The 26,344-nt window shown below is 38.5% G+C and overlaps 1 protein-coding gene and 1 pseudogene across 4 annotated transcripts in view; both read right to left on the reverse strand.

Annotated features, from left to right (window-relative positions):
* The window catches only part of OXR1 (oxidation resistance 1), a 457,575-nt gene that overhangs the window by 108,171 nt on the left and 323,060 nt on the right, over positions 1-26,344 (reverse strand). The gene's annotated exons all lie outside the window — the stretch shown is intronic.
* On the reverse strand, positions 21,494-23,389 carry LOC147571908 (large ribosomal subunit protein eL20 pseudogene; annotated as a pseudogene).

Here is a 26,344-nt window from a genome sequence, read left to right on the forward strand (position 1 = left end):
ATTAAAAATAGTGTTTTGCCCTCCTCTTCATAAAGAATAATGATGGTCAATAAATATTATTTATTTTATAATCTGGTATATGTGGACTCTCTCTACTTGGGGGGATAATGTAAATTCTAGAATCATTTCTATACCGGTGTTCTTGACATACTATTATATACTCACCAAAAGAACATAAACATTCATGAGTTTAAATTATTACTCTATTAAACATGGAAAAATGGAATATGAACACTAGCAATGACTGATGTGTTTTTCCAACTGCACCAGCCTCTATTTTTACCAGGTTACTCAGGAGACATGGTAGTAGAACCTGGGACTGGTAGTCAAAAGATCCAAGCTCTGTTTCTGGGACTTGCACTGACACATGCAGTGACCACAGGCCTATCAGTTGATCTCCCTTCTTCTCTCAGATGTTAGAATTTAGGAGTGTTTCCTAACTTCACTAACCGCTGGGAAATGGAATGAGCATACGTATAACTCTGGGAAAAGTAAAAAGAACCAGCGGGGGACAAAGCATAAGATGAGTCTTAGCCAACTTAGCATGAGGCATGACTATTATTTGTTCTTATGAGAATTTAAACTTTTAAGAGAATTTAAATTCCAAATTTCAAATAACACTATTTCTAGGGGTGCCTGGGTGGCTCAGTCAGTTGAGCGTCCAACTTCGGCTCAGGTCATGATCTCGCGGTCTGTGAGTTTGAGCCCCGCGTCGGGCTCTGTGCTGACAGCTCTGAGCCTGGAGCCTGCTTCCGATTCTGTGTCTCCCTCTTTTTCTGCTCCTCCCCTACTTGCACTCTGTCCCCCTCTGTCTCTCAAAAATGAATAAATGTTAAAAAAAATTTTTTTAAGTAACACTATTTCTAAATGTTATCATCTCTCCTTTGGTAGGAAAATCCCTCAATTTTATGGAGGGAAAAGAGGACAATTTTGTCTTCTCTTCAAGTGCTTTTACCTCCTTAAGTCTGATTGTGCTCCTTCATAAAATCTGATTGTTATTTGAAGGGTTAGTGCAGTTACACCTTGAGTAGAAGTAGGGATACTTCACTTCTGAGAAAGAGCAAAGCCCCACATATTTTGAAATTCTGTTCAGAGCTTGCATCACTTCATCTGCTCAGCATTTGCTGGGTGCCGCATGCTCTGCTCTGCTCTGAGAATACAAAGGCAATGAAGATATGGTGCCTGTACCCAAGGAACCGCCAACTGATCAGAGGGGTTGGACATTTCAAGAAGTCATTGCGCTGCACTATGGGGAGTGTGAAGGTGAAGGGGGACTGCATAGAAGTGTCTAGGGCATCCAGAAAAAGTCAAAGATGTGGTTTATCGGTTAGCCTTGGTGGGCGGTGGAAGCAAGAAAAGGAAGATCATTTTCCAGATACCGTCAGTTTTATAGTAATGGGTTTTGGAAAATGAATATTTTATCAAACCGAACTGTATACCTGGCAATGTGCCAGGCAGCAGTGAAGTCTATAAAAGCACTGGTTTTGGACTTGGACAGATAAAATTACAAGTCCATTTCTGTCTACAGGTGTGACCTTGGGCAAGTTGTGTGACCTCTCAAAATCTGTTTCTTTGTTTAGAGAATGGAGATTATACAAACATCTCCACCTCATGGGGTTATATGAAGATTAAATGAAAGAATACACATATGTACCCAGCCCAGTCCTTGAAACCTGGTAAGACAGTAAGCGTTCAGTAAATACTAGTTATTATTAAATGCTCTATTATATATTTTCTCATTGAACTCTTGCAAAAATCCAATGGATAGTAGGACACAGAACACAAGAGATGCTAGAAAGATAGCTTCCAAACCATGAACAGTATGTGTGCCACAATAAGGAGGCTGGAATATATGTAGTAGGCGATGGTAAATCTTTGGAGGGTTTTAAGAGAGAACCAATGAGTTCTATGTTTTAGAAAGACCATCAAGATGATGGTATGGATAATGGGTTGGAAGGGCAGGGAGAAAGAGACAGGCTAGAAGTCCAGTTAAAAATTGCTTGTAGTAAATCACCCTGAGTGATAGTACTATGGGAGGGGTGCCTGGGTGGCTCAGTTGGTTAAGTGTCCAACTTTGGCTCAGGTCACGATCTCAAAGTTCGTGAGTTCGAGCCCCACGTTGGGCTCTGTGCTGATGGCTCAGAGCCTGAGCCTGCTTCAGATTCTGTGTCTCCCTCTCTCTCTGCCTCTCCCCTACTCACGCTCTGTCTCTCTCTCAAAAATAAGTAAACATTAAAAAAAAAATAGTAGCGTGGGAAATCCTAAATGCAGCACTATAGACGTTCAGAAGGGATGGCTGGCATATCCCTTGTGACTTAACCTCTACCTCTTCCCGTATCCTATAATGGCAAAAGCTTTAGGGCTTGCCTATATGCTAATTCTTTCAAGCTAAGAATTGTACCAGTGACTGGTGGTCTTTTCAGATTCATTTTCTTTGTTACTAAGTGGCATGAGTTTTTGATCATCAATGAAAGGCAGCAAGTAAGCTCCCTTCTAGAACTGGAAGAACTAAATAATCAGTATGATTGTTTCTTGGCCTTAGGGGAGAAGTAGAAGCATATTCTCTAAAAGAACTGGAGTTTGAGGGGCACCTGGGTGGCTCAGTCGGTTAAGCTTCCGACTTTGGCTCGGGTCATGATCTCACGGTCCGTGAGTTCGAGCCCCACGTCCAGCTCTGTGCTGACAGCTTGGAGCCTACAGCCTGCTTCAGATTCTGTGTTTCCCTCTCTCTCTGACCCTCCCTGTTCATGCTCGGTCTCTCTCTGTCTCAAAAATAAATAAACATTAAAAAAAGTTAAAGAACTGGAGTTTGATTTCTTACCATTTTTGTCATCTTTATTTGTAGATGACGTCATCATCATTCATCTATACATTAATTCAAGAGTAATATATTACACAATAGTAGCGTTGATGTAAAACACAAACATAGGTTTACCACCTAGTGTTTCATCTATTTCTGCTTCAAAAAGCCAATTTTCTTTATCCCAGCATTTAATGTTTCCACTGTAAAAAAGTAATCTCTATCCCCTATTTTTGCTAGAGATTCTCAATAGTAAAAAGTATATTTCAAAAGAGCAAGGAATTTAATGGAATTTAAAAACATGTTGAAGGCAACTCTGTCAGAATGCCAGAAGCCAGATAAATCAGGACTGCTCTCTTGCTTGTGTCCCAGCATCATAATATATATCTTAAGAAATGGATGCGAAACCAAGTTTTCTTTTGAAATACCATGTTTTGTATCCCAAATTCTTCCCTTTCTGCATGTGCTCTGATCCAATTTTGCTTAACAAGACATGCTTTATCAGAGTTGCCTTGATTTCGTTGTTTGCATAACAGGGTCATGTACTTTGAGGTACGTGTGGTGACGACATGACAGAGAACTATCTGGAGATAGAAAAGAGTCCAGACATAAAGAAGAAAAAGGGTTTCAGCATTTTATGTTTTTTCAGGATTTGCAGTTTTAAAGTGATAAAAGCAAAATGTGTGTTAGCCCTTTAAAATTATTACTTATGGGGCACCTGGCTCAGTTGGTTGAGTGTCTAACTGTGGCTCAGGTCATGATCTCACAGTTTGTGGGTTCAAGCCCTGTGTCAGGCTGAGTACTGACAGCTCAGAGCCTGGAGCCTACTTTGGATTCTGTATTTCCCTCTCTCTCTGGCTCTCCCCAGCTCATGTTCTGTCTCTCAAAAATAAACAATGAAAAAATTTGCTTAATTATTGTTAAACTGGGGCACTTGGGTGGCTCAGTCCAGTAAGCACCTGACTCTTGATTTTGGCTCAGGTCATGGTCTCTCTGTTCGTGAAATTGAGCCCCATGTCAGGCTCTGTGGGTCACACTGTAGAGCCTTCTTTGATTCTCTTTCTTCCGCTCTCTCTGCCCCTCCCCCGATCACACATGGGCACACATGTGCTTTCTCAGTCTCTGTCTGTCTGCCTCTCAAAATAAATAAAGATTTCTAAAAAAAAAATTAAAAAGTTATTGAACACATTATCATGTTGCATTTAAAATGTTAATCATATAAATTTTAAAACTGGTTTGAAATATTTATACGATGAAAATGAGAACTGTAAATGTTCTAAATAACTTTTAAAAATATACAGTATTAAATTTATTTAATGTGTCTGAAACTGAGAAAAGTTATCACAACACGAGTGAATAATAACCATGAGATCTTTTCCTCAAGTTTAAGACTTGGTGGTAGTGGTTATTTTTTGATTATTACAAGAATCTACAAATGTTAAATTAGGAAATGAGCTTTGAGACTTGGAAGAAAAAGTGGAGGAAAAAAAGACATTCCTAAATATGATCACACGTTTAATAAATGTGAATGAGTTTAAGAAAAAAGCAAGAAAATTAGATACTTTTAAAGTAAAAAAATTACAACCACGATTAATCATCCAGACAGAGTAAGTGTTAAGAAACCACAAGAAAAAATAAGCAAAAGTTAGCAAATGAATTTAAAAATATGAAAAAAGACTGAATTAAAAGGGAAAAGCCACCAAACTTCAACCACAGCCATGTCCTACAGAGAATGACATTTGTATAAACACCACAGGCAAAAAAGCAGGAAAGACTAGTTTTTAAAAACTGATTTCCATAAACACCTCAATTTAACCATCAAAAATTACAAAAGGTAAAAAGGTCTTTTTAGTGAACAGGCTGAGACAGCAAATATCATACCTCTACTTAATAATTTAATTTTTAGAATTAAATAACAGAATTTGTGTTTAACTGCATAACCCTGACTTGCTTCCAATAAGTGAGCTTCTAAGTGAGCTTGATAGTTTCAACCCTGAGATATTTCTCGCTTGTCTAGGTTGATTTTTCTTTTTCTTTTTTTTTTAATGTTGACTTATTTTTGAGAGACAGAGACAGAGTGTAAGTAGGGAGTGGCAGAGAGAGAAGGAAACATAGAATCTGAAGCAGGCTCCAAGCTCTGAGCTGTCTGTCAGCACAGAGCCTGATGCGGGTCTTGAACTCACGAACTGTGAGATGATGACCTGAGCTGAAGTCAGACACTGAACTGACTGAGCCACCTGGGTGCCCCTAGAATGAGTTTTCTTTTTTTTTTTTTTTAATTTTTTTTTTTCAACGTTTATTTATTTTTGGGACAGAGAGAGACAGAGCATGAACGGGGGAGGGGCAGAGAGAGAGGGAGACACAGAATCGGAAACAGGCTCCAGGCTCTGAGCCATCAGCCCAGAGCCCGACGCGGGGCTCGAACTCACGGACTGCGAGATCGTGACCTGGCTGAAGTCGGACGCTTAACCGACTGCGCCACCCAGGCGCCCCTAGAATGAGTTTTCAATTCAGTTTTTTTTCTTGTAAGAAAACACACACACACACGCACACACACACACACACATAAAACCTTGAACAGACCAAGATAGTATTTCATGATACAAAAGAATTTTTTAACCCTGAAAATTATAGATAGATCAGTAATTGAAAAGATATGAACTTAAAAGAGCAAATTTCAAGCACATAGAAAAGAAAAAGGTATGCATTAAGTATAACTAATTCCTATAATAACTTATAAATAATCTAATATCCTTTTATGATAAAGTAAGCATATGAAAAATAGAAGAATATAGTTCAGTTTAAAAAAAATTACGTGTCACATGTGACACCATTTCAGTAAGATAGGGAATTTTTTTTTTTATTCTCATACAGTGTAGTTTTTGGCTTCAGATGTAGAATACAGTGATTCATCACCTGCACATAACACTCAGCGCTCATCCCAACAAGTGCCTTCCTTAACGCCCATCACCCCTTTAGCCCATCTCCATCAACCCTCAGTTTGCGTCTGTATTTAAGAGTTTCTTATGGTTTGCCTCCTTCTCTGTTTTTTACTTTTGCCTTCCCTTCCCCTATGATTATCTATTAAGTTCCTCAAATTCCACATACAAGTGAAATCATATGGTATCTGTCTTTGACTGACTTATACTGCTTAGCATAATACCCTCCAGTTCCATCCACATTGTTGCAAACGGCAAGATTTCATTACATTTTTGTTGCCGAGTATATTTCATTGTGGACATATATACACACACACCACATCTTCTTAATCCGTTCATCAGTTAATGGACATTTGGGCTTTTTCCATATTTTGGCTATTGTTGATAGTGCTACTATAAACATTGGGGTGCATGTACCCCTTCAAATCAGCACTCCTGTGTTCTTTGGATAAATTCCTAGTAGTGCAATTGCTGGGTCATAGGGTAGATCTATTTTTGGTTTTTTGAGGAGCCTCCACATTGTTTCCCAGGGCAGCCCCACCAGTTTGCATTCCCACCAGCAGTGCAAGAAGGCTCCGATAGGGAAACATTATTGATGACATAGTGCAGAATCCCCTTGGTGACTAAGGTGGTTGAGGTTAGGAGACCTAAACTGTGATTAACACAGTTCAGGTCGTCACCATGTCTCACTGGAGTAACCTGTCCTATTTTCTTCAAATCCATGCTCCAGAATGAATCGCTTAAAACTCAAATCTGACAGGGAACATCACATGATGCATCAACCAGCCACGAACAGAATCAGTGATGTGGCTAAAAAGTGAGTGTGTAGATCCTTGCTATAACTCGTGTGCTGTTAGTGCTAATTTATTCATTATACCAACTCTTTTTGTTTTTCTTTTTTCAGCAAGGATGAGCCCTTAGTTATCCTGAAGCCCCAGATTCATTTCAAGTCTGGGCTAAAAGACAGTTTTGACATTTTGATAATCTTGATGAAGCATGGAAATCAGGATGGGTAAGGGGAGCAGAGAGGGGACGCTGCAGGCCTATCTAAGCACATTGTGTGACATTTACCTACCATCTTTTCCTTACCTATAAAACGGAAACAATGTTAGTCCTACTTACTTCATGGGGCTATTGGGGAACTTCATGTAAAATCAGAATGTATGTTCAAAGTCATTACAAATCATGCAGGGCAGAGCAAATTCAATAATTCTCTATTAGAAATAGCAGATTTATAATTGAGATACAGGTAAAGAAGAATAACATTTCCAGTGCTCATAGTCAGAAATGAAGTTTAATTATGAGGGGACATCAAGTCTCTGGTTAACTCTGAGACCTCATTTTGTCAGTATTACCACTCTCTCCAGGCATTCTGGTATTTTGTTGCTGTTTGTTGTTGTTCCTTGAACCAAATTCATTTTCATCCCCTAATTTTTGCACTTATTATCCCCTCTCTACATGGTTAGCTACTCCCCTGGATACGTGTATGGCTTCTCATCATTTGGATTTCAGCTCTAATGATACCTTCTCATCCATGCCCCCCATCAATATCAAAGACCACTGTGCCACAGCCCTGCCCCACTCCAATTTCACATGACCTTTATTTTCTTTTTAACATTTATCACCTAAATCTCTTATTTATTTTTTTAGTTGTTTATGGATAAAGTCACTGCTATGTAAGAGCACTATGCCCTTTTTTTGGAAGGAGGACCTGACTGACCAAGCAGTCTGTCACTAAGCAAGATCAAACTGCTAACATTCTGGATGACAGGAAGTTCACAGTGACCTTGTCAAATCAGAGAGATGATCTGTTGGAAACTTGACTTTCCAGATGAACGAGGTGGAGAAGGAAACATACAAGGACAAAAAACACTGAACAGAAATAGGCTCAGGATAATTTTTTTTTTTTTTTTTTTTTTTTTTTTTTTTGCTTTGCCCTTACATATAAGAAGTTGGAACTGGCCTAACATATTAAGCGAATAACAGTTTGGAGAGTAGAATTTCTTGTTCTTTTTTGTCAGTACCCTGCAACCTGAATCCTATGAAAAATGAGATTGAAGTAGCCTGAAAAGATGAAATTGACAATTTTCTACACGATGCATTTGGATAAGTAAAGATATTCTTCTACAAATTAAATTCAAAATGTACATACTTATTGTTCAGATAACTCATTTGCCTATAATTTCTATTATAGCATATGAAATGTTATTTTAAAATATTTGCTCTTAGTCTCATCCGCTAACGCAAAATTGTGATATGGCACACCTACTTATTGGCATTCCCCAACATCTTCTTTCAAAAAATGTATCTTCTTATTTTTTTTTAAGTAAGCTCTGTGCTGAATGTTGGGCTCGAACTCATGACCCCAAGATCAAGAACTTCATGTTCTACTTACTGAGCCAGCCATGTACCCCCGTCTTCAGCTTTGAGACACTTAATTCCCCTCCACTCACTGTTTTATCTACCTGTTCCACAGCTCACTCTGTAAAGCCCTGCTTTCAGCTTTCAGCAGATCTCTGTTTGGTGTTACTTCTTCTAAATTCCTACTCAAAATTATATATAACCCTACTGTGGCACTTAAAGAAGTGTATGATATAAAAAAAAATTTTTAATGTTTATTTTTGAGAGAGATAGACACAGAATGCAAGCAGGGAGGGGCAGAGAGAAGGGGACAGAATCCAAAGCGGGTTCTGGGCTCTGAGCTGTCAGCACAGAGCCTGATATGGGGCTCGAACCCACGAACCGAACTGTGAGATTACGACCTGAGAAGATGTCAGATGCTTAACCAACTGGGCCACCCAGGTGTCCCAAGAAGTGCATGATTATAACTGTGTATGTGTCTGTCTCTCTCATTAGATTCTACTTGTACTACCAAATATATAGTCCCAGCGTTTATTTGTTACACAGCATAGCAGGTGTTCAATAAAGGTTTCCATTTTATACTTCTGCATTTTGTTAACTTTTTAAAAAACCATTTCCCATATGTTACTTTATTATTGCTGTTTGACAGCCAACAGAGATGGGGTTGGGTCATTTGTTTTCATTTTTTTCTACGTTAAAAACTCATACTTTCTTTTTAGAAAAAAAAATTCCAAAAGTGATGGAGTAAAGAGGCTTTGCTATGTGTGACTGTGCTGTTTAAGAAAGACAACTATTGGGGCGCCTGGGTGGCGCAGTCGGTTAAGCGTCCGACTTCAGCCAGGTCACGATCTCGCGGTCCGTGAGTTCGAGCCCCGCGTCAGGCTCTGGGCTGATGGCTCAGAGCCTGGAGCCTGTTTCTGATTCTGTGTCTCCCTCTCTCTCTGCCCCTCCCCCGTTCATGCTCTGTCTCTCTCTGCCCAAAAATAAATAAACGTTGAAAAAAAAATTAAAAAAAAAAAGAAAGACAACTATTAATTTTCCATTTAACTGGAAGGAAAGTATATTGAAGAAAATCCCAGTGAATAGATGAATCTACATATAGTTCAATTTTCCAATTAATTTACTCAGTCATCTGAGTGGTTTGAACACAGACTCTAGAGCAGGGCCTTGGGTTTGAATTCTGGCTCTGACACTCGCTAATAAGCTTGTTTGACCTTAGGCAAATTCTTCATCTTTCTGTGCCTTAACTTTCTCATTTGTAAAATGGGGCTAATAATTATATCTAATGCACAGGGTTGATCTGAGGACATATTCAACAAATATTTATTTAGGACATATTATATACCAGGCTCTGTTCTTGATATGAGTGATTAAATATGAAAAAAAAAAGCTTCTTCTTCGTAGAGTTTGCATTCCAAATAGCAAGATAAACATAAATACACATATATGTGTTCGAGATAAGTGCTAAGGAGAAAAAGAAAAGCAGAGAAGAGGAATATGAACTGTTGAGGAACAGACGAGATTTGGAATTTTAGATAGGGCAGCCAGGGAAGGTCACACTGGAAAGTCAACTTCTGAATACAGACTAATGAAAGTGACCGTAGTGGCAGCATCAGTCTCAATGGGGAGGCCTCCGACGCAGAAAGAACAGTAAATTGCAAAAACCTTAAGAAAGAAGCATGCCTGGTGGGTTCAACAGGCAGCAAGAAGGCCAGTGTAGTTGAAGTGGAGTGAACAAGGAGGAAATTATAGGCAACAGGTATGTGTGTGTGTGTGTGTGTGTGTGTGTGTGTGTGTGTGTGTGTGGCACACACTTGTGCCCATGCAGGCGGGTGATCAGGTCAGGCCCTGTGTGCTGTCATGACAACTTCAGCTTCTGAAGAGAAACGGGAGCCTTGCAGGAGTTAGGCACAGGAGGAGTGACAGAAGGAGATTCATGTTGTCGCATATTTCTCCAGCTGTCTCACTGAAAGCTGACTGGTTGGGGGTGGGGCGGCAGGAGTGGGGTGGGAGTTGGGGAATTTTGCAGAGGAGAGCAAAGGCAGCAAGAAGGAGGCCAATCAGGGAGCAATACTAGTTACACTGCAGTTGTTGTCATAAGATGATGGAATCTGGACCCAGGAGGAAAGATGCAAAGTGGGAGAGGGAAAAGAAGAGTCTAGAATTACACCAATATTTCTTGGACTGCACATCTAGAAAAATGGTGCTTATGAACTGAAATGCTTAATGTATGATCCTTACCATCATGTCTAACTGTATTAACATATTAAGTAGTTAATATATGTAAAGCACTTAGTACAGTACTTAACACCAAGTCACTCTTCTGTTCATGTTTGCTGTTATTACTAATAAATTGAGACAGGAAAATTTTAAATCCCTGTATTTTATTAAATGGCAACATGTTAGAGTTACAACTTATGGTCTCTGGAAATCAAGTGATTGAAATGAGAAATTGAAAGACTCTCCATTGGCAGGGACAGGAAAGGAAACAAGACTTTCAAGTACTAACCAAATTCTGACTCCTTGAATTCTCCTTTTCACACCTACAAGTGCCTTTAATACAGCATCTCTTTCTTTTCTTTACTCTGGACTTTTGAAAGTATCCCTATCCTCATAAACAACATACACACACACACACACACACACACACACACACACACACACTACCTTTTAAAAAACAGTCTCTGTTTCACACTCACTATTGCAATGGAATTTACATTAAGCAGTACTGCTTTAAGTACCATTGAAGTTCCCTGTGTTTTGAAGAAACAGCAGTGACATTTGTTTTTTACTATTATGTTCCTGAAACTGTGAAAGCCAATAAAATAAAAGTATGAGAGAATTCTGAAATTCTAAACAGTTTAAAAGAAAATAAAGCACTTTTGGTTTCTATGTGATGGTACCTGTGTCCTTCTATGCAGTGCATTTCTCATTGGTGAACTATAGATGAAATTTCAAGTTGAAAATACTTGAAGTCTGTTTTATGGCAGAAAAAGGGTCCTGGCTATGGCAGTAACTATGTGACTCATCTTATCTGGTTCAACTGATATTGTAACAGTTCCCCTTCCTGAATATCTAGAACCAGAGAGTGGGACCCTTTCCACAATTACTATCGCAATTCGTAGTGTTTTTTCCAGTGTGCGTTAGCTTATACCTACCTAGAAGTCTGTTTCTGTGTAAGGTAAAGCTCTGTTAAAACGTATGTTCATGTGAAAATTCCATTTTAGTTTAAGTCTTTATGTATAACAGGGCCTGGTAAATAAATAACACTGGGGACGAACAAATAGACAACAAACTAGGGTTTGGTTGCTTTGACCAGACCAAGAAATTAATGCAAACAAATGCAGAAAGATACTAATTGCTGGCAACCCACCCACCCCACTCCCCTCCACCATGTCTTCCTCCAAAAGTCAGGGGAGTTAGACAAAATTCTTTGTCATACAAGGATTCCCAAACTCACTGTTAAACATACTTACATTTTCTAAAGCCAAAAAGCCTTACTGTAATTTACAGATCGATTTGTCTCTTAAGTGGAAGGAACAAAGATAGGAAAGGAATTTGGGAATCTAAGTAACCTCTTTTATTTTTAATGCCACGGAGGTGCTGTGGGCTGTGGTTCTGCTAATTCAATAAAGGATACAAGCTCTCAGAGACTGGCAAGCATTCAGCAGGGGGATTCAAAAATAACTAGGACTCTGCTGGAAGTTCTCTGGGGAGAGATCTCACAGTGCTCCTTGTCATTCAGACAGTGAGTTAATGAGTCCTATCATTATTTCCAATGATCATTAAAATGCAGAATTCATTCTCTTTAGTTTGGGGAAAATTCTTTCATTTCTTCTTCCTTCCTCCTCCCAATTTCCACTTACACATAGGCTTGTCTAATTTTTTTTTTTTAATGTTGATGCTTAGAATTTATAAGCAAATAGTATTTCATGGTTTTAAGGTACTGTCTTATACATTTCATATTCAATAGTTTAACTGGCTCAATTTTTTTTTACAAATTGTCTTCACAATTCTATGATGAAGAAATTATTCAAGTTATTCATATTATTTCTGTTCTTTAGATGTATAACTTTATGTATGTATGTATGTATGTATTTTGAGAGAGAGACCACGAGTAGGGAAGGGCAGAAAGAAAGAGAGAGAATTCCAGGCAGGCTCTGTGTTGTCAGCACAGAACCCAACATGGGGCTCGATCTGACGAACCATGAGATCATGACCTGAGACAAAACCAAGAGTCAGATCCCTAACCAACTGAGCCACCCAGGTGCCCCTAGATCTATAATTTGAAGCTCTAAGAATAGTTACTGGATCACTAAGTACTCAGAGTTTTAAGGAACAGAACCATAACTTGAACCTATGTCTTTAGTTTTAAAACCTTACACTCTTTCCATTTCATGTCAGTTGAATTTTGGTAGTTAATGTACTAATAAAATTCTTTGAGTATTTTCCAGAGACTCGAGAACAGGTAGAACCACAGGATAAGGGAATCGGGGGAAAGGAAGGTGGTGAGGAGAGACCAAAACTGGCAATGGATAAGCCAGCCACATAACAAAAAAAGAATACTCTTAAGCTGTTTGAATGTGAAATGCACAGCCTTTATCATATTATGCAAGTACTAGATTTGTCTATATTTTCACTGCCATATTTCATGTCTAGAACAGCATGCCTTATCAGATGTACCACCAAGATTGAAAAATTAATTAAACCATGCTAATTAAACCATGATACACCATCGATCAATTTTAAAAAGCTAAAATGGGGGGGCAGGCGATGGAGGGAAGGCAGATCTTAGAATCAAAGAAATACAGTATTGGTAACTGCAGAAGGCATGAAATTTCTGTAAATAAGTCATAACACAACCTTACTAGACAATCAATAAGCATTTATTAAGTGCCTATGGATGGGTACAATGAAGCAAAATGCATAATCTAGGTGAAGAAGCTTAAGTGCTGTGTATGAAATATTAATTACTATCCTTCAGTTTCACAGTGTTGACCACTGCTAAAAAAAAACCAGATCCGTTTGTGCAAAAAGATGTCTGAGTGTGCAAGCATCAAGAGGGTACAAGGTAAAGAAGGGAGGATGAGGAAGAGGAGGATAGGAGGAAGCAACTAAGGGAGGAGAGGATGGCCTGGAGGAGACGTAGAAGAATGGAGGAGGGATCAATCTTATTTAACCAGGAGCTTCACTGAAACTCAATGGTGGTCTGAATCCTGTCTGTACCAGCTCCCCTGATTATATAAGCAATAATTGCTCTCCTACGTATGAAATGATACTTGAAAACATCAGCTTTCAAAAAGGGTTTCATACATTGTTCAATCATCTCTGGCTTCATGTCTAATACTGAAGATTTTTCCATCCTTGCACATTTTTTAAATCATGAAGACTGAAAACTAGACAATTTCTCAGATTTGAACTAGTTATTTCTCAAATTTGAACTAAATGTAATGATTAAATGTTGGGCAATGCTTGGAAATTAAATCTTGTTATGACTGGTGATCAACTTCCTTGATGACTTAAAAGCTTTAGAATTTGTGATTAAAATTAAAAAGTTGTCTGAGCTGAAACTAATCATCTAAATATTTTACTTGGGCATTTTGCATATATCATGATTACCATCCCAAAATCTGTGTGCTGAACTGGAAAAATGAAATTACATTGTTTCTAATTAAAAACATTTCTGTTTCTGTAATGAGAATTGTATACATAAATTGCCCTATAATGTGAAATAATTACTTTTGAAATTACTCAAATAAAAAGAAAAGATCCTCAACCTTTTAGCTGTGCATTATGCTCATGAATTTATTACTAATTTGAAAGAGATAATATCCTCAACATCATTAAGCCTCATGACTAAGTGGTAATATTACACATTCTGATGTTGTCACATAGTTGCTGTGATTGAGGAAAAACTAACCTAGTAATGGTAATTACTTCTTTAGAAAGGCAAAATTATAAATAAATAATAATGCAGAGCAATTTCATTTTTAAAAGTCAATAATGAATTCCATCAGCTGCATGCCATTAAAAATCAAAGAGGTTACTTACATGCATCAGATCTTTTTATAGCTTTATTCCTTCCATTTAAAAGTACAGGCCAATCCATCAATAATAATGTTATTTTGACTTGTTTGACCAAAACTTAATAAAAAAATACAAAAACCTCCTATTTCTCTCCTCATTTCTCTGGAGCCCAGAGAACTTAAAGGAATAAAATGCTGAAGGAAAACAAATGCATTTAAGCCAAGTGTTAAGCAGATAGTGAGGAGAGCCTAATGAAATGTATTACCAGTTTTTGAAACCCAGAGCAGTGGTGATAAAATATAAGCATGTGACTTGATCACTGTTATTACCTGAGCTGTGCACAATTTTTCAGTTAGGGGCAAGGTAAGACAATATGGAAACCTTATTGACAAATGACCTCCAGTGAATGCATGAAAAGAAGTCACTGATGACTTGTTATAAATGGCCATTGTACATGAAAACAAACTCTAAATCACTATGTCTGAATCTATATCTGGGAGCAACTCCTGATAGAACTGTAGTTAGCAGCAGTACCTATAGTAAATCAGGGACAAATAATGTACATGCACCGAAAGTCTTTTTTAGATTCTATATTTAGATTTAGTATTTCAGCATAGTTTACCCTCTCTGGACCTCCCCTACCAAACATTCCCTTTTTAGAGGCAGTAACCAAGATTTCTATATAGCTTATCTGGATTTTGAAAATACAACACAAAGCCAGCCTTATCTGACTTTCCAAAATGACTTCTTTAAAGCTGAGAGCGCTTACACATACCTTTGCGAGGGCAGAACATTTCTGAGGTCCTCCCTTCAAATCTACTCAGCCAGCAATATGCTGCTTTCAGGAAGAGAGGACAGGGATTGTGGTTCTGGTGCTGCCCTGGGTAATACAACACTTCCTGTCTGGGAGAGTGCCCTCTCCTCCCACCCGGTGCCTGACCCCTGGTGGCAGTGTGGGAGATTCAGAAGTTTCCGTTTCTGCACACAGGAAACTGTACCCACCTTGTGACTGTGGACTTGCTCTTGGCTCATTGAATATTTTGGAAACAATGCCAGCATGCTCCGCATAATATGTTACTAAGTTGACCCTACAAGTCTACCATGAAATGACATAAAGTAACTCCGTATCTAACTTCTGTACAGTTTCTTATCATAAGGTAAATCAATGGCATGACCACCTTTAACAAATCTCTATTATTTAGTCTTAATAGCACTGACAGACAGTACATTTGATAAGCTGGGTACTGACCTAGCTGGTGTTTTGTACCTTTACAGGTATTTAAATGCTGTGAGCTCACTGTTCAAACGTAAGTTTCATTTTTCCCTTAGAACCTCCAACTGCATCATGATACAGTATACCTTATATTAATATTATGCTATTATTGTTATTTCTTTCTGTGTTTTTTTTTTTTTCCCAGTTAGTACAGGAGAGAGTCCACCACAACATCTATCATGGTGCTGAACACTTAGTAATTGAATGAATGGATAGAAGTCATAATAATTCTCTCCTTGTGCCCTCTTAATCCACATTCCCTGTTAGCTCTATGGAAGCAAATGGCAGCCTCAAGAGCCTGACTTTCTCTGACTCCATGCAAATGTCTTTTAACTTCAAAATCCTGGAGAAGATTTTGGTGGATGCTTTTTTTTTTTTTTTAATTCTCTCCTGTCATCATATTTCTTATGAGATCCTTCAATGCAGCTCACTGAGATATACACATATAATTCTGTATTTTATTTGAGGATAGGAATCATGATCATGGAATGCAAAAAATATCAACTCAGATCCTTGCAAGTCCAAAGATTACTGGATGCCAAGACAGTGGGCTTCAGGGGCAGTTTAAAAGATATAAAGGTCAGTAAAAACTGTGTGCAGAGTTAGGATACTGTAACGAACTAACAATGGTTATAAAGGAAGCAGAGTTCATGTTGCTACCAGTTTATAAAAATGACACTCTATATCACAGCAAAGATACTAAGAGTTTGTGTGCAATACAGAATCTATAGCCTTTGCCAAGTTCTGACAGCTCCATAATAAACTACTCATTGCCTAGTAAAGCAAACCAATGCTTTTTAGAGGGAAATGTTATAAACTGGCACTATGATTCATTTTCAAATAAAGATTTATGACGTCACATCTTTTCTATGGAACTACGTTTGTATCCACTACAAACTCTTTACTTGGCACCTTTAAGAGTTCCAGTAGTGTGGCACCTGGGTGGCTCAGTCAGTTAAGCTTCTGACTTCAGCTCAGGTCACGGTCTCATGGTTGTTCTGTTCCTGAGTTCGAGCCCCTAATTACAGTGCAACCCCTGCTTCAGATCCTCTGTCTTCCTCTCTCTGGCCCTCCCCACCTACACAGGCCCGTGTGCGCGCTCTCTCTCTCAAAAATAAATAAACATTAAAAGAGAAAAGAGTTCCTGCAGTATTCTCTATGAATGCCATTCAATAAGACAACATATGGAAAACTTCTAGTAAAGTTCCTGACATTCTGCTATAACTAGGTCCTTAATAGATATTAATTTCCATTCTTTCCCTTAATGACATGGCTGGCTTAAAGTAATGCTAATGGCCACAGTGCCTTACATATGTTTAATGCTCTATCATTTACGAAGTGCTTCAGCTAATATTCTCCTGTTATGTACACAACCACACTGGGAGATGCTGCTTATCCTCAAAAGTTTTGCCGAGTTAGCTACGTACAGAAAATGACAGACTGTTTCCTCGCAGCTTTAAGTGGTGAGCAAAAAGAGAGGGCAGAAGTGTTCTGAAGATGTGCTGATGTTCATCTTCAAATAATTTAGCATAGCTGCAGACTCCCAGGAAACAAGAACAGTACATAAAAATAAGGAAGGAATTGGTTCTTTTTTTAAACCAGACTTCTTGTTAAAAGAACACACACACACACACACACACACACACACACACACACACACCCTGAACAAAATACACACACGTGGTTTTCAACATCTGCAGAAGATGCAAAGGAGGGTTTTGACATTTCTATATCTCACATAGATGGTAATGCTATCTATATTTGCATTGTGTTTGAGTATGAACAAGAAAGCTACAAAAACACACACATAGTCATATCAAACACACTTGTGAACTGGTATGTGACAGGTGCCTATATAAGCAAATATCTACATCTATATATGTGCCATATCTACACAAGATACAGATTTCCCAATGTTTTGTCATTTGCTCTTTCTTATTTGCTCTCATTAGGAATCTGATAGGAGCTAGACGTGACTCACTCATCAGTTAAGTGTAGTTGTTTCAGGGTTCTGTAAGACCAACTCAATATTTTAATTGTGTTTAGACCTGTCCATTAGGCCTCTGATGTACATAGTTTCCTATGAGTAGTACTGGTTCTTAGGCACTACTTTCCCTTAGCTGTCCATCACCTTTGGGATCCAGGTTGCTAAGAGCTCTTTAAAACTACAGTAAAACGTTGACTTGTGAGTAACTTGTTCTGCGAGTGTTCCACCAGAAGAGCAAACATTTCTAATAAATTTTAACTTATGATGCTGAATGTCACATGATCAAAACTGAGCCAATGGTTCTCTCTCTCTCTCTCTGTCTTGCTGAGGGATTGTGGGTGATTGTCTCCCATACTCAGATGCTCTGTCTCAGGCTGTGGTGTTTGGCAGAAATCAGTGATTTTTCAGAACGTTGGAAGGTGCCCACAACTGGCACTAGTGTGTTTTTGTCACTTCAAAGCACCTATGGACAGTCCTTTGCTTTTCCAGACAACAGTAAGCTTAGGAATGCTCTGCTTCATTCTAGGTCATTGGATAGGTTCCTTCTTAAAGTTGTACAAAAAAAAAAAAAAAAAAAGAAAGAAAGAAATATTCCATTGAGTCAATAGACAGCAGTGATTCCATTAGTGATAGTGCAAGTTGTCCTACACAATAACCCTCCTCTTTCTTGTCTGCTTCACACCAGCCATGAAGGTTTTCAAAGGTAAGTGCAGGTTAATTTATTTTTCTTTATATTTTGTATTTTCTTTATTATTGTGTATTACAGTATTGTAACCATTTTTATATGAATATTTTGGGGTTGTAGAATGAATCATCTGAGTTTCCACTATTTCTTATGGGGAAATTCGCTTTGATAAGTAAGTGCTTTGGATTATAAGCATGTTTCCAGAACAAGTTATGTTCAGAAACCAAGGTTTTATCTATTTTTATGGGGCACCTGGGTGGCTCAGTTGGTTGAGCATCCAACTCTTGATTTCAGCTCAGGTCATGATCTCATGGTTCATCATGGTTCATGGGATTGAGACCCACATAGCTCTCTCTTTCTAAAATAAATAATACCTATAATATAATATATATTATTTATTTTATTATATTAATTTTATTTATATTATATATGTAATGTTTATCTATTTATTTGAGAGAGAGGGAACACACAAGCAGGGAAGAAGGGCAGAGGGAGAGGGAGAGGGAGAGGGAGAGAGAGAATCCCAAGAAGGCTCTATACTGAGCGGTAGCTCAATCCGATGACCCTGGGACCATGACCTGAGCTGAAATCAAGAGTCAGATGCTCAACTGACTGAGCCACCCAGGATCCCCTATTCTAGATTATTTTTCTAGCTTAGTTTTTAATTTATTTTCCTGGTTTACATTTCTTTAATGTTTATTTATTTGGGGGGGGGGGCAGAGAGAGAGGGAGACAGGATCCAAAGCATGTTCTGCCCTCTCAGCACAGAGCCCAACGCAGGGCTCCAACTCAGAAACCTTGAGATTATGACCTGAGCCGAAGTCAGAGGCTTAACCAACTGAACCACCCAGGTGCCCCTTTCCTAGTTTACCTTTTTTTTCTTTATATTATATCTGTTATTACAGCATGTAGATTAATGAATTTATGATAATGTGACTTATTTTATTTTTTGAAAGTATTTTTAAAATTTTATTATGGTAAGAACATTTAGCATAAGATATACCCTCTTAAAATAAATTTAAGTGTACCATACATTATTGTTGACTATGATAATGTGACTTTAAATTCCTAAGTGTGTTGGTTTATTTTTATGATATGGATAAATCTGCTTGATTACATCATCAGAGTTTGTTCAAATTGAGCTTTTTTTTTTTGAAGTTGGTAGAGAAAAGACCCTTGGCTAAAGGAAGATCTATGATAAAAACTCTTTCCAAGACTTGGGTAATTTTGGAATCGTGTGATCTTTCTATTTATAGATGTTAATTGTTGGCAGGTAGGATTATAAAAGTACTTTTGCTAATATCACATTACAATGCCAAGGATACAATCTTAACCTGAGATGTGAATTTTACTGGTAGTGCGCACCCTTTTCAAAATGCACTCTGCAGAAGACCAGTAAGAGCACTTCCCCTCTCAGGTGAAGTACTGAATGGGAAAAAACGGGGTCACGATGCTGAATGATGAATGGTGTCAGTTCTCAACTAAGATTCTCAAGGGGATGGATGAAGGAGAGGCGATTTCCCCTGGTCCGTAGAAACCCTCTAGCTTCTCTAGGAGAAAGGTTGCTTGTCAAGTATTTAACAAATTTTTTTCTTAACGGAGGGAGTGTTTCAAAGAGATTTTGAACTGCTTATAGCAGCACTTACCGTTGGATACATAAAGGGTATTTTAAGTGTTAGGCTTCATGGAAAAGAAATGCCTCACAAAACTGCTGTAAGTTTAACATTCATAAAAGAGCTTTTACTAAAGCAAATCGGGTAGCCTGTAAAAAAACTTAATGTGGTTTACTGAACAACTACATGTTTGAAGCAAGCCTGTGCTAAACACTGAGGTTACAGTGCGGATGCAGCCACCTGTTACACACAGCCTTTTATTTATTTTATCATTATTTTTTTTAATGTTTATTGTTGAGAGAGAAAGAGACACAGAGTGTGAGGGGGGAATGGCAGAGAGAGAGGGGGACACAGAATTCGAAGCAGGTTCCAGGCTCTGAGCTGTCAGCACAGAGCCCGACATGGGGCTGGAACTCACAAACCGTGACATTGTGACCTGAGCTGAAGTCTGACACCTAATCAACTGAGCCACCTCGGCACCCCTACACACAGCCTTTTAAATTCTCTTCCTTGTGCATATACTTTATGACTAAAGAAAAAATAAAGTCTCTTACAGTTCTGTGCTTTTGGGAAACATGTCACATATTAAGCAGGGAGCAAATTTTCCATTCTGTTCTTCCCTCCTGTTACATTGCTCAGCAGTCTGCACTCAGTAGTCAGCATCCCTCCCGCGTTCTCTGGGCTACATCAGCTAACGCAAGCGTTGCAGAGTGATGAACAGTTAAGGCTCTGGAGCCAGTCTGCCTGGGCTCAAATCTCTGGTTCTCTACTTTCCAGACATGAGGCCTGGGGTAAATTATCAACCTCTCTGCCTCTCAGTTTTATCATCTGTGAAACCAGGATTTTAATAGTTCCTACCTCATAGGGCTGCTATCAGGATTAAATGACTTAATACATACATGGTACGTAGAACAGTACTTGGCCTATAGTAAGTACCCAATAAATGCTAGCTTGTTAAATTATCATCATGAAGAGACAGCTATAAAAGCATGCGTAGAAATCTCACATATTGCCTGCCACGTCAAGACAAGCCATGTTCGTACAACATTTTTTATAATGCAGAAATTGATTAGGATGAACTCTTCAAAACAAAGCTCAAACAAACAAGCAAAAAAGCAGAATCAAACCTGTAAATACAAAGAACAAACATGATGGCCCGAGGGGTGGGGGTGGGAGACAGGCAAAACTGGTGAAGGGCAGTGGGAGCTACAGGCTTCCAGTATGGAATAAATAAGTCACAGGAATAAACAGTGCAGCACAGGGAATATAGTCGATGGTATTGCAATCGTGTTGCAGAGTGACAGATGGTAGCTACACCTGTGAGCACAGCATATAGAGAGTTGTTGAATCACTATGTTATATACCTGAAATTGGAACATCATGTGTGACCTGTATTCAGCATTTAAAAAAAAATATCTTCTCTTTTCGGGCACCTGAAGTGTCTGACTCTTCGTTTCAGCGCAGGTCACGATCTTGCCGTTTGTGAGATCGAGCCCCGCATAGGGCTCTGTGCTGACAGCAAGGAGCCTGCTTTGGATTCTCCTTCTCCCTCTCTCTGATCCTCCCCATGCTTGCTCTCTCTCTCTCTCTCTCTGGATCAAAACAAATAAATATACATTAAAAAAGATTTTCTCTTTAAAATTTATTTTATTTCATATTTTTTGTTTTAATTTTTTTTTAAATTTTACTTCCATTAGAGTTAACATAGAGTGTTCTATCACTTTCAGGTATACAACCTGATACTTGTGTTGATTCAACAATTCTATACATTACTTGTGTTCATCATAAAAATTAAGTCTCAATGCCTTTCACCTATTTCACCCATCCCCCCACCATCTCCCCTCTGGTAACCACCAGTTGTTTATAGTTAAGAGTTTGTTTTTTGGTTTGTCTCTCTCTTTTTTTTTTTTTTTCCTTTGTTCCTTTTTTGCTTGTTTGTTTCTCTCTCTCTGTCTTTTTTCCCCCAAGGAGTTTATTTCAGCCAACCTGGGGACAGGGAGGCTCTGCATCTTCAAGAATGTGTTGGGTCCCTGGCAGTGCATTATGGCTTGTGCTGGGGACGCAGGACCCAGTGGGGCAGCGGGAACTGGATCTTGGGAGTCCCAGAACTGCTAGGCTGAGGGCTGGCGGCACTTGCTGGCTGCGATCTCCTCCACCTTCATGACCTGGATCGAGTGAGCCCGGCGCGGTGTGGCGCGCCCGCCCGTGTCTCAGTAGCGCTGGGTGACAGCGCCTGCCGCGGTCGGGTCCCGGTACTGCCGGTACAGGTTGTGGGCGCCCCTGCGGGAGTCAGAGCACAGCCAGGTGCTGAAGTTCCTCACCCTCAAGGGGGATTTCTCATTTCTCAAACACCTGCACAGTCCACGATTTCCCCTGAAGACTTCATCTTCAGCTGAGACACAAAGTACCAGAAGCGGGACTCGGTGACAACATGATCAGGTGCAAAGATTCGCATGTATTAGAGGGGTGGAGTGCGGCATTTGGGGGTGGGCAGGAGGCACCCCACTACCTTGTATTCTCCCAGTGTGCCCAAGGCCTTCAGGGCGCTCTCTCTGCTCTGGCTGCCACCCAAGAAAGGAAGTTCTTGTTTTAGTTTCTTAAATTCCATATATGAGTGAGATCCTATGGTATGTCTTTCTCTGACTTATTTCAGTTAGCATTACACCTTCCAGATCCATCCATGTCGTTACAAATGTCAAGGTTTCATTTTTTTTTTTTATGGCTAAGTAGTATTCCATATCTTTCTCCATTCATCTATGGATGGACGTTTAGGTTGCTTTCACATCTTGGCTACTGTAAATAATGTTGCAGTAAACATGGAGGTAAAAATGTCTTTTCAAATTAGTGTTTCCATAATCTAAAAAAAAGCTTTTCTGGTCTGATTTGGAAAATTAAACATTATCATGAGAAGAGATAAAGAAAGGAAATAAAAGAAAAAATGCAGATCGTGATGAATGAGTTTTAAGCTTGATTTCAAGATCCTACAATAAAGTCTACAGAAGAAAATGAATGGTTACATGCATAAGAAGCTATATAGTACATGAAAATTATTATATCCTAAAAGAATTATGTTAAAGTTAACATCTGATTAAAATAGTTATATCAATCAATGGTGCTGTGGAGACTGCCTAATAGCATATATTTTTAACTTTTACTTTGTAAATTATAATTATTAATTATAAAATATGAAGAGTGTGCCTTGAATATACTGTTTTCATTTCCATATGATGTTCTGCCCCATTTTGTCTTCTACCCTTACTTATTTATATTTGTTTTACATGAACTTGAAAAGGGTATGCTTATCAGAAAGATTTTTCAGCAAAAGGAAGACAATCTTTAGGATTATGGACATCAAGAAGGGGAAACAACAAAGATCAAGAAGAATAAAATGAGAAAGAAAAATGATGAATTGATTAGAAACTGATGAAGAAGAAAATAAAATGGAATAGATATTTTAGAAAATAATTCAAGCTGTTTTAGTCATGTAAGTCAATCCTGGAAAAAAGTCAGTTCTCTTGAAAAAAACAGAATGACCTTTTTTGTTGTTTGCACTTTTTTTTTTTAACCATACAGAGGTATGTAAATTAAAATTATATTATATTTGGTCTATGTGCCTAGACCATGTGCCTAGAAACTGACATAAAAACTGGAATTTATTATTTTATTTTATTATTATTATTTTAAACTTATTTATTTAAATTCAAGTTAGTGGGGCGCCTGGGTGGCTCAGTCGGTTGAGCGTCCGACTTCGCTCAGGTCACGATCTCACGGTCCGTGAGTTCGAGCCCCGCGTCGGGCTCTGTGCTGACAGCTCAGAGCCTGGAGCCTGCTTCAGATTCTGTGTCTCCCTCTCTCTCTGGCCCTCCCCCCGTTCATGCTCTGTCTCTCTCTGTCTCAAAAATAAATAAATGTTTAAAAAAATAAATAAATAAATAAATAAATTCAAGTTAGTTAACATACAGTATAGTATTGGTTTAGGGAGTAGAACCCAGTGATTCACCACTTACATACAACACCCAGTGCTCATCCCAACAAGTGTCCTCCTTAATGCCCATCACCTATGAAGCCCATCCCCCCAACTACTTCCCTCCAGCAACCCTCAGTTTGTTCTCTGTATTTAAGAGTCTCTTATGGTTTGCCTCCCTCTGTTTTTATCTTATTTTTCCTTCCCTTCCCCTACGTTCATCTGTTGTGTTTCTTAAATTCCACATATGAGTGAAATCATATGATATTTGCCTTTCTCTGACTGACTTATTTTGCTTAGCATAACGCACTCTGGCTCTATCCACGTTGTTGCAAATCAAGATTTCATTTTTTTGATCACCAAGTAGTATTCCATTGTACATACGTACCACATCTTCCTTACCCATTCATCAGTTAAGATAGTGTGGCATCGAGTTACTTTACTTATTAAAACAATGTATTACACTTCCTGACAAAAGTCACTGCTTTAGTACAAAAGCAAAATACTCTCCATCACTACCTAAAGGCTAGAAAGGATCCTAGATATCAGCTTAGTTAATTTTGGAACAGTCATTTGGAACAATGAATGGGGAGGGGAGGAGGCAAAGAGAAGAGACTGGGGTGTCCAGGCTGTTTGACCAGTGATGCTAGTTCACGCAGGACAAAGGTTTTACTCCTCCTGCTGTCATCTTTCTGACACCACACTTTCAGTTCTCTGGGGTCTATCCAATTCGGGGTCAGTAATCTTCAGGGCAACATCTTTGCACTTGGGAGACTCCTTCACCTTGTCCTTGGTCCTCAATATCCCTTCTTCCCCACAAAATGCAGTCCAGTTTGTGTTCTCAGTCTAAGTACAAAATCATGAGGACAACTGAAATTGATACCCAGACTAAATTAGACCTGGCAGAGTGGATTCACTGCTCACAGAGTGGATCATAGGATCCAGACCTAAGAACTCCCTTCCTTCCTTATCCTCTTGCTAACTGAGTATAATAATACACATAGGCCTCTTGGCTGTTCCTTGAACACCAAGCATACTCCTGGCCTAAGGCCTTCACACTTGAAATTCCCCTTTTCTTAGAATGTTCTTCCAAGACATTAGCCTGACTTTGCTTCACCATTATATTAAATCCCTGTTCATATACTTATTCACTAGAGAGGTCTTCCCTGATTACAGTACCCAAGGAAACACCCCCTTGTACACTTTTCTTTCATGACACTTACCACTGACATTATACATTTATATGCTTCTGAATAACCACCCCCACTAGAATTTAAACTCTAAGAATGTTCCTTGCTATATCCTCACATCCAAAACAGCCTCTAGAACACTGTAGGAGGCCAGTAAGTATGCGTCCAATGACCCAACCAGAAGTTGCTAGACACAGAAGTTGCTGTGGAAAACCATATTGACTGAATGAATATGTACACACCTGATGCGAGTTTCAAAAACATATTCATAATAATCCAAATGGATTATTATGACTTGGAGTGTCATGAATGTTTCCTTGTGTTGGTGGAGGAGATGTGGTAAGGGAAATGGAGGAAAGGATCTAGTTTGGTACCAGAAACAATGAAGAAATTCAGGTTAAAGGGGGACACCTTGTAAAACCAATTGTGGAAAGGTTAATTTTGAATTATCTGTGGAATGTCCTAATGGATATGGTTAGAAAACACTTGAATTTATAGGTCTATTGTTAATTATAATCTTCTCGGATGGAAATCTAGATTCACGCATCATTTGCTCATCTATGTAAATTAACATTGCTTAGGACAAAGGTATGCTCATTATTCTTTACATAGATTCAACCACTGTAATATTTTATCCCATTTCTTTCACATTTGTGTTTTCTTTCTCTCCATGATATGTAAATATATATATGTATACATCATATATATATATTTATATTTATATACACACACACAGTGTATATACTTGCTGAACCATTTGAGGGTAAGTTACATGCATCATGGTCCTGTGTCCCTAAATACTTAGGTATACTTCCTATGACTATGGATGAATATGGATATTTTTTAATAACCATAGAGTTATTTTCAACCACACTGACATAATACTTTTATATGACCCATTGTCAGTATTCCAATTTTGAATAATGACCCAATAATAACTCCAGACAGCATTTTTAATTCTCAAGTTTAAGGTCAATTTCGTCTGCTATGCTTAGCTTTCACAATTACACAAAAATCTAAGAACAACATCTAGTAGTTAATTTTGTTTGCATTTTCCTACCTATAAAAGAATAAGATTTGAAAGGATACTTCCTTACATTACTGAAGTCTATTTCTTGCAGCTTTTTACATTCTATGGTTCCATACTCAAAAAAAAAGGGGGGGGGGGCAGGGGAGCCACCATGTGAATAGAAAAGAGTTGCCCAAACTGACCTCTCTATAGTATTTGCTTTGATACTTTTTTAAATGAGCAATACAGCTTCTTAATGTCCCAGACAGCATTCTTCCTATTATTAAGATCACCTAGTTTGAGTTACATTATTTGTTTTTCTCTCTTTAAGAAAGTAACTGATCAGGAAAGGATGAAGAGTAGTGGTGGAGGGGAACAAAGTCTGTTCATAAAGTATTGTTTGTGATTAAGCATGTGTTCATAAAGTATTGTTGGATACTTTAAGAAGTATCGAAGTCAGCTAGAGCTAATTCACTAGGTTGTCAGTAAAAGTTCA

Source organism: Puma concolor, chromosome F2 (assembly GCF_028749965.1).
Source record: "Puma concolor isolate L17-30 chromosome F2, mPumCon1.1.hap2, whole genome shotgun sequence".
Lineage (NCBI taxonomy): Eukaryota > Metazoa > Chordata > Mammalia > Carnivora > Felidae > Puma > Puma concolor.